Source organism: Benincasa hispida, chromosome 1, assembly GCF_027475165.1.
Source record: "Benincasa hispida cultivar pf3 chromosome 1, pf3_genome.v1.1, whole genome shotgun sequence".
Classification (NCBI taxonomy): Eukaryota; Viridiplantae; Streptophyta; class Magnoliopsida; order Cucurbitales; family Cucurbitaceae; genus Benincasa; species Benincasa hispida.
Window position 1 is genome coordinate 32,885,677 of NC_143478.1, and position 9,919 is coordinate 32,895,595.

A 9,919-nucleotide genomic window follows, 5' to 3' on the forward strand; every position below is an offset into this window, starting at 1 on the left:
GCCTTTTTTATAACTCTTAGGTTCCTTCCACAATACCACTATTATCACAATAAAGTGTGATGAGTAAAGACATATTTTGAATGACTTCCAAATCAGTAAGGAACTTTCTTAGCCAAATAACCTCTTTAGCAGCTTCACAAGCAACTACGTATTCAACTTTCATATTAAAGTCTGCGATGCATCCTTGCTTGATGCTTCACCAGACTATAGCTCCTTCATTCAGAGTAAACACTGACCCTGATGTGGATAACCTAGAATCCCAATTAGTTTGAAAGTCAAAGTTCATGTATCTTATAAGGATAAATCCTGAGCTCCATACACAAGAATATAGTCCCTCGTTCTCCGTAGATACTTCAAAATTATTTTTTACAGCTGACCAGTGATCTAATTCCGGATTGGATTGATATCTACTGACAATCCCTACTGCACAACAAATGTCAGGTCTGGTACATAACATTGCACACATAAGGTTGCCAACAGCCGATGCATATGGAACTTATCTCATTTCCTCAATCTCTTGAGAAGTCTTAGGACACTGTTCCTTAGACAAAATAATTCCATGCCTGAAAGGTAATAAACCCTTCTTGAAATTCTGCATCTAATATCTGACAAGCATTTTGTCAATATATGATGCCTAAGACAAAGCCAACATTTTGTTCTTACGATCCTTGATAATCTAGATCCCTATAACAAATTGCACCTCACCCAAATATTTCCTTTGGAATTGGGCGGCTAGCCTTTTCTTTTTATCTGTCAATAAGCCTACATCACTCCTAATGAGTAGGATATCATTCGCATACAATACAAAGGAAAAGTATTGAACTGTTGATGATTTTCTTATAAACACAAAACTCATCAACATTCTGATGAAAGCTATAATATTTGATCACGGTATCAAATCTTATCTTCCAAGATCGAGATACTTGTCTCAGTCCATAAATGGACCGTTTAAGCTTGCAAAACTTTTACTCTTGACCTTACTCAATGAATCCCTTTGGTTGATTCATGTAGATGGTCTCTTCAAGAATAACATTAAAAAATGCAGTATTGACATCCATTTTCCATACCTTATAGTCATAATATGTAGTTATGAACAAGAGAATATGTGACTATGGACAAGAGAACTCATATAAAGTTAACATGACAACATGTGAGAAAGTTTCTTTATAGTCCACTCCCTCAACCTAGATATAACCTTTTGCCATTAGTCTAGCTTTAAAGGTTTGTACCTTTCTATCTACATCCCTTTTTCTCTTGTAGATCTACTTATAACCTATAGGTTTTACCTTATTAGGTTGATCTATAAGCTCTCAGACATAATTGAAGTACATAGACTCCATTTCTTGATTCATAGTTTTAACCCATTCATCATTGTCAACATCTTCCATTGTTTGATTGTAAGACAATGGATCCTCAACCCCATCATCAGATATGATGTCTTAGGCTTCTATTAAACTCATGTAGTGAACAGGTGAGTTACTTCCACTATGTCGATGCAATCTCAACTCTTGAGATGGATGTGTTTAACTAGATGAATCGACATCAACAACCCTTGTTGACGTACTAGCCTCTTAAGCTCTTGTTGTAGGATCATTAGAAGTCTCACTTAAAACTATTTTACTTCGTGGTTTGTGGTCCTTCATGAGGTCTTCTTAAAAAAAGTTAACGTTTATCGACACAGACACTTTATTCTCATTTGCATCAAATAAGTACCCACCTTTCATTTCCTTGAGGTAGCCTACAAATAGGCATCTCAAACGAGGTTCCAACTTTTTGGGATTTTTCATTAGCACATGAGTTGGACAACAAAATCTCGAGGTGTTTCTATAGATGCGATGAAATGATTTTTTGCTTGGTCTCTTTAATTATGTAAACGCATTGGTTTGTCTAATCAAATTCAATTGTAAGTTTAATTAGAGTCTTGGTGAGTCTAGGGTCAAACTTAAGGATTTCTTTCTAAAGATGCGATGAAATGCTTGTTTTGATCTTAAAGTAACTTTTTGTCAATAATGAAAATAATTGGTTCTATTCTATCACTATTACTAAAATGCGTGAAAGGGGGTGTGATGAGTAACATAGTTAAAGGAAAGCAAGATGTGGAGAGAACTGTAAGATTCCAATAAATGAAATATCTACTAATACTTCCTAAGCAGTGCATATACCACATGTTCAAGCCACTTACTCATAATCACAAGTTATACTTCTCGGTGCATTTAGCCACAATATCCTATTTCTAGGACGCATGCAATGTCCTTCCAGATTGCAATGGAAACAAATTCTTTTTGCATCCTTGGCCTTCTTGTTCTACTGGGCAGTAGGTGGTGGGTTAACTTTCCCTTTTTCACCTTTTTTCTTCTTCCACTTTTTGTGCCGGATAAGGGAAGGCACAGACTTAATTCTAGAGGTCGAATCTCTAAGAACTTTTCAAAGGATGAGGCAACATTTTCCTCACCCTTCTATTCCTTGACTTTCATCAAGGTCTGGAAAGTTTGTAGCTCGTTGAGCAAGGTGGTCAGGTTGTAGTCGATCCTGTTTATAACAAATTGCTATGAAATTGTAGGAAACTTTTAGGTAAAGTTTCCAAGATGAAGTTAACCTGAATGGCCTCATCAATGATAGACTCATTCATTTCAACGACGTTAAAGTGGACTATCATGTTGAGAATATGTTCTCGAACAAATTCCCTTCTTGCATACGGGCATTGAAGATTAATTTAAGAGTGTCATGCCTAAGTTGTGCGGATGGTTGTCCGAACATTCCCTGCAGGGACTCCATGATTTCACGGGCAGTGTGCATGGGCTCATGCTTTTTGGCCAAGACTTCATAAATTCTTGCCAAGATATATGCTCGGGCCTTTTCATTTGCCCATACCCAACGCTCATATGTCTCAAATATTTCAAACGACATTTGGAGTTGGGACTGGAGGACATTCCTCCACCAGGACAAATCTTAAGTCATTGATGATCAGAACTGTATTGGTTGTGTTTTTTCAGGTGATGTAATTATCACAGTTAATTTGTTGGCGGCGAGCATATTTTATGTTGCAGAAGTCATATTGATAAAATTCTAAAATATACAATTTATTTATATTAGTAATCTATGCATTGCCCAGTTTGAAAAACCAATCAAATGTAGCAAAATAATTTAATACACCCTATGTGACATCTATTTTGCAATGATGTTTCAGTGAGGCAGGGTAAAAGCTACCGTAGGGTGATCAGGTACCTCTTCACTGAAATGAGACCATCTCAACCAATATATTGTACAACTCTTTGTTCTTATAAATATCAATCACCATTATTCGTTCCATAAATGTTAAATAGCTTAACATTTTCTTGTAAATGTAACCCCTCATTTTAGATTCTAGAGTTCCGCCCCAATGACCAACCGTAGGGAAAAAAATGATTGAGGAAAATACTAAAGCAACTATATCTATTTCTGAAGATTGAGTAAATGGTCATGCAAATACCATCTGTAAGGGGACACAAGTAAAGGTGCCTCGAGGCCGAGTATGAAAATTTACTACAAACTAATGAGAGAGATTGTGGGATGTGTTGACACACGTTCCGCTCCCACTTACTATAAATACTCTCTCCATTCACTTTGGTATTGACCTATACAAACACCAACAGTAGGGGAACATAAACAAAGGTGCCTCGAGGCAAAGTATAGTTCTCACGGTATGAATTATGAGGGAGAAACGTGAATTTTTACTAAGTGATTATTTAAATTTGCTCAAAAGTAACACTTACTTTGGATCGTTAAACAATTTTGATTAATGTTTATTAAACATTTGAACAAACTTTAATCAACAATTGCATGCTTGCAACAAATCTATCTAATTCACTTTACCTAGCCCAGTTCTTAGGTAGGGGTGTTCCATTTCCATCAACTTAAATACTCCTGCCTAGACAGAACTAGCCTTATACAAAGTTCCCTTATAGATACATTTGCTACAATTTTAATCTTTTATTAAAACCAATTTAATCCTATTAAATTGATTAAAAAGATTAAACTAATTTCTAATCTTATTAAAAATGTTGTGAACTTAGGTCTATGTGAATCATATTTTAAACTATTTAAAAATTGATTTGAACCTATGTTTGCATGCAATTCTGAATTATTGATTTTAATTTCTAATTTCATTTAATTATAACTGTTATAAAATAAATGAAACAAATTAAAACCATGTATTGCATTTAATGACATATTTAGTAAAATTATTATATTTATAAAATTATCTAGAGTAGTGTCATGCTCCATGTAATCTCCATTTCATTACTTAACATACATAACAATTATATACTAAAGTAATGAAATAAAAATATTAATATTCATAGATACATCCAACTATATATTATAACTCTTATAATATAAATGATGCATGACAATGTTATTATGCATGCAAACATATATTATAACACTTATATTATATGTGAAGGGAAACCAATGACGGTTTCGTGGCGGAAGCGGGGATCGATCCCAATTTTAGTTTATAGAATTCCAAATTCCAAAATGATACAAAGAGAGGAGATTATGCATAAATAAATCTATATTTTACAACAAGCTTCTTATGGGAAAATGGGGAAGAAATATTACATATCCTTGAAGCCAATTTCTTCACGTTTCCCTCGAACGGACATCGATCTCTTATCTGATCTGGATACCACCACAACTGGAATCTTCTGTATTCTCAAGGGTTGAGAATATGGCAGGAGTTGTAGGCTCTACATAATATTTGGAAGAAGGGAGAAGAGATTGAGAGGGAGAGAAGAAAAATTTCTTCTCTGTAAACTTTTGCAGAGAGAGTATGAGATTTTTTTTTTCTTCAGATCCTATAAATTGGAAGAAGATGATTGAATCTGATTTTTCACCACCTATTGTACATAAAGTGCCGAAAGAATTAGGGGAATGGTAACTCCCTCCCTTTAATTAAAATAAAAATTAAATTAATATATATATATATATATATATATATATATATAACCACCTTATTACATACATATATACTATATGATATATGAAATACAACCTATAACCTACAATTTTATATTGTATCAAATACAATATAATCTATAGTTTTATTTTCTCTCAATATTACATTATATTTAATATAAATCATATTTATACTAAATTCAATTATATGAATCTCATCCATATAATTAATATTTGAATCATATTTAAAATTTAATTCCTCTCAACTAATTATGGTATTTAATAAATCATATTTATATTAAATTTAATTATATGAATCTCATTCATATAATTAGTATTTGAATCATATTCAAATTCCTCTCAAAATACTTTATACTATAATGTATCAAATACATTATATTAATTATATCACATATAGAGGGGATCTTATGGACCTGTAGATTTAAACTCCAATGCTACTTGGATAATTAACTAAACTCTTTAATTAAATTACCCAACTTCCATTAACTGTCGGTCACTCCACTACAGACCGACAATTGCACTATTCACACTACAGATATATTTATGTGTTTATTGGATATAACCAATCAGCAGGGCGATGACCCTTCACAAATTACTTGTAAGTATAGTTGGGCCACAATTTCCGTTTTGCCCCTGTAGTTACACTAACTTCTTAAGTACCACTGATTCATCTAATGAATAATAAGTCATAGTCCAACTATGACTAAGTCCCTCTCGAGCCAAGAGAGGACCACATTGTTCAAGCCCCGGAATCATCCCTTAAGAGATTAATTTATCTACTTACCCCAACATTAGGGAATGAGTGAATTCCGTCTTGTGGAGCTGTGTTCCCAACTTCCCAATCAGATAAATCCCCAAAATGGTCGGCTTATTAAGTTGGCAATCTGGCCACTCTCACCCATACAAATCAAATGACCGCCTTCATGAGCAGGAGGTCACAACTCATTTAAGATTCAGGTCATGTCACCTATGGTCATCCGAGTGAAATGTAAGTCTCTATTATTAATGGTATTATATAATGAGACTAACTATTTCGTGATCCGGTCTCATACAAACTCTGTGTATAGGATATCCCCGCTCACATATCTCCATATGAATGATCAAGATTAGACCATTCGTAGCACTTTACAGAAATTGTAACATCTACAAAGTGGGTCATATCCATAGTGTCACCAGGATAAGGTACCAAGCCTTATCTATCTACTATAGACCATTTATGTTATTATTTAAACAAAATCCACCTGTATGTCTCTACATACTTATTTAAATTACATAAAATAACATAGGATATTTAAACAAAATCCACCTGTAGTTTATTGGATTAAGTGTATACACATAAAATAACGATTATTTTATTAATAACAATTTGTTTATACAATGTTTATAAACTACGAGAATACAAGATATTTAGGACACCAATCCCAACAATATGATGCATGAGCATGCTATAAAATAAATCATGCAACTATATTATAACATTTATAATATTCATAATGCATAATTAATGTATAATCTATGGTGGAAATTTACTATATAACATACATTATGGCATATATTAATAAAATAAACCATACATCAAATGCATAATTTAAATAACAATTTATGGACAGGGATTGGACTCGTAAATCATTAATTAAATTAATATAACCTTTATATTAATAATGGAAAAACTAACTATTACATCAAATAATAGCTAAACCGGTTCAAAACAGGTGAACCAGATCTTGAACCGTACAAACCGGATTGCCCAAAACTCGAACTGCTAGACTTCACAAACTGCTTGCGAATCTCGTGAAGTTTCTGTCTGGGAGCGTCGCAATGCTATGAAAAATCATCTCTGTCTGATGCATCACAGCGTCGTAACACTAGGGCACAACATCGTGAAGTTATTGTATACTCGTTTACTGTACAAACGCAAACTTTTTCATTTCTACTCTAATTTGGGCCTCGTTTTCTCCAGAAAACCACTAGAATCAGCATGAGCAACTCAACAATGAATTATAGACTCAATTGCTTAATTAATTCTAGAAAAGAAAGGGCCCTTATAAACCAATTTATGAAATTAAAGCAATAAAATCTAAAGCCCAATTTTGAAAACATCCATAATTCACATACGTTCATCAACCATCAATGTAGTAAATGTACAAAACCCACCAACGGATCTGCATTTTAATTCTATAAAATTTAAAAACTGGGTATTGGAACTTGACTCTTATACCAATTGAAGGAACCGTGAGGTTCGTAGAGGAAGTGGATCATCCAAATTCCCAATTTTACATAAAACTAAAACGTATATAAAACCTAAATCATGCATTCTAAAAGGAATTTTACAGCAGGTTCTAAAACATTACAAAGAAGAGAAATAGAGATTTGGAGACTTACCTCTTGAAGATACAATCTTCACGAAAATCCTCTTCTCTGCTAATAATCTTTTGGCTTAAACTCTCAAACCAAGAATCCTAGAATAAGCAAAAAGAACACCGCCACATATTGAACCATTTGTATTCTCCTTTCGGTAGAGAATCAAACAGGAGGTGAGGATTCTGTTGGTTTCTAAGGGATAGTTTTCTTGAGAGGAAATCTAAGAGAGGGAGTTTTTCTAGAATGTTGTTCTGTCATCTACCACCGAAATCCACAAAAGGAAGAAGATGATATCTCTATCTTCAACTTCCACGTCCTTAGAGAGAAAAATGGAGGAGGGAGTTAGAAAATAACTCCCTCCATTTAAATTTCAAAAATAAATTAAAACCAACTTTAATTTATTTTATATATATATATATATATATATATATACACACACATAATTATACATTAAACACCTTAATGTATAACATATATATCATACTATATTTTATATCTAATATAACATATAATTTATAGTTTACACTATATCAAATATAATAAAATTTATTTAAATTTTCTCGATAATTCATGGTATTTAATATTAAATTTAATTATATGAATCCAATTCACATAATTAATATTTGAATCATATTCAAATATTTATTTCTTCTCAAATAAAATTTATATTATAATGTATAAAATACATTATATTAATTATATCACATATAATTAATTTAAACTAATTATATCACATATAATTAATTTAAACTAATTATATCATATATAATTAATTTCCTCAACTAGAACAATTCAAATTAATTCATAGTTAATTCTCAATAATCCCAGTTGAGCTACAGAGGGGATCTTATGAACCTGTAGATTGAAGCTCCAATGGTTCTTGAATAATTAATTATACCCCTTTAATTAAATTATTCAACATCCATTAACTGTCGGTCACTCCATTAAAGGCTGACAGCTGCACTTTTCACACTACAGATATATTTCTGTGTGCATTGGATATAATTAGTCAATATTGCGATGACCTTTCACAATTTGCTCATAAGTACAGCTAGGCCAAGAATTATCGTTTTTCCCTCGTAGTTATCTAACTCCTTAAGTACCACTGATCCCTCTAATGAACAATAAGTCATAGTCTAACTATGACCAAACCCTTTCGGGCCAAGAGAGAGTGTGGCGCCATATTGTTCAAGTTCTGGAACCAGCCTTTAAGGGAGCAATTTATCTACTCACCTCGACATTAGGGAAGGATTGAATTTCATCTTGTGTAGCTGTGTTCCTAGCGCCTCAATTAGACGAATTCTCAAAATGGTAAGCTTATTGAGTCGACAATCTGGTCACTCTCACTCATACAAATTAAAGGACCGCCTTCATAGGCAAAAGTTCACAGCTCACTTAGGATTCGAGTCATGTCACCTATGGTCATCCTAGTGAAATGTAAGTCTCTACTATTAATGGTGTTATATAATGAAACTAATCAATTCATGGTTCGATCTTATGTAAACCTCTTTAGAACACTCCTGCTCACATGTCTCTATGTGAATGATCAGGATCAAATCATTTGTAGCACTTTACAATAATTGTAACAACTATAAAATGGGTCGTATTCGTAGTGTCACCAGGATAAGGTACCGAACCTTATCTACCTGCTACAGACCATTTAGGTTATCACTTAAACATCATCCAACTGTATATCTCTACATACATGTTTAAGCTACAAAAGACAACCTCAGATATTAGTTTATTGATTTTGTGGGTTAATGCTACTAAATGTCGAATAAAATATCTTGGATTTTATTAAATAAATAAACCGTTTGTACATTACAATTACAACTACAGGACCCACGAGATTTAAGGCATCAACCCCAACAGTATGTGTATCTATAAAATCTACAAATGGCCATTTATTTATAGAAAATTTTGGCAAGTAGGAAGTGACACACTTGAACATTATGCATAGGTAGTTGAATGACTCATGGCCAACATGTAGTAATGAAAAAATGACACTTGGCATTGGACACTAAGCATGGAATTAATGGGCATCTATTATTATTGTAATGGTATTTATAATACTTTCCCTTAGATGTCCATTATATATATGAAATATGCCTTATTAAAACCTTACTAGGAAAAAACCCATGGAAAAAAAAAGTTCCTAGTGAAGGAAAAATACTACATATTTCATATAATTTATACTTTTAAAGGAATATATTTGCTCCTCCTCGTGACAACATTACTTAAGATCTTTGAGTCGCCGCATTCCAATGTTGTGCACCAATCTTTTAAAGGTTACGGTAGGTAATACTTTTGTAAATAAATCTGTTAGATTATCTTTCGAACAAATTTGTTGTACAATGATGTTGTCATTTTCTTCAAGATCATAAGTGTAGAAAAGTTTCGATGAAATATGTTTTGTTCTATCTTCTTTAATATATCCTCTTTTGATTTGTGATATTCATGTTGTGTTGCCTTAGTATAATATCGTTGGAAGATTTTTACTAGAAGACAAATCACATGTTTCACAATGTGTTGAGTTATTGATCTTAGCCATACACTTTCTCGATTAGCCTCGTGAATTGTAAGAATTTCAGCATGATTTGAG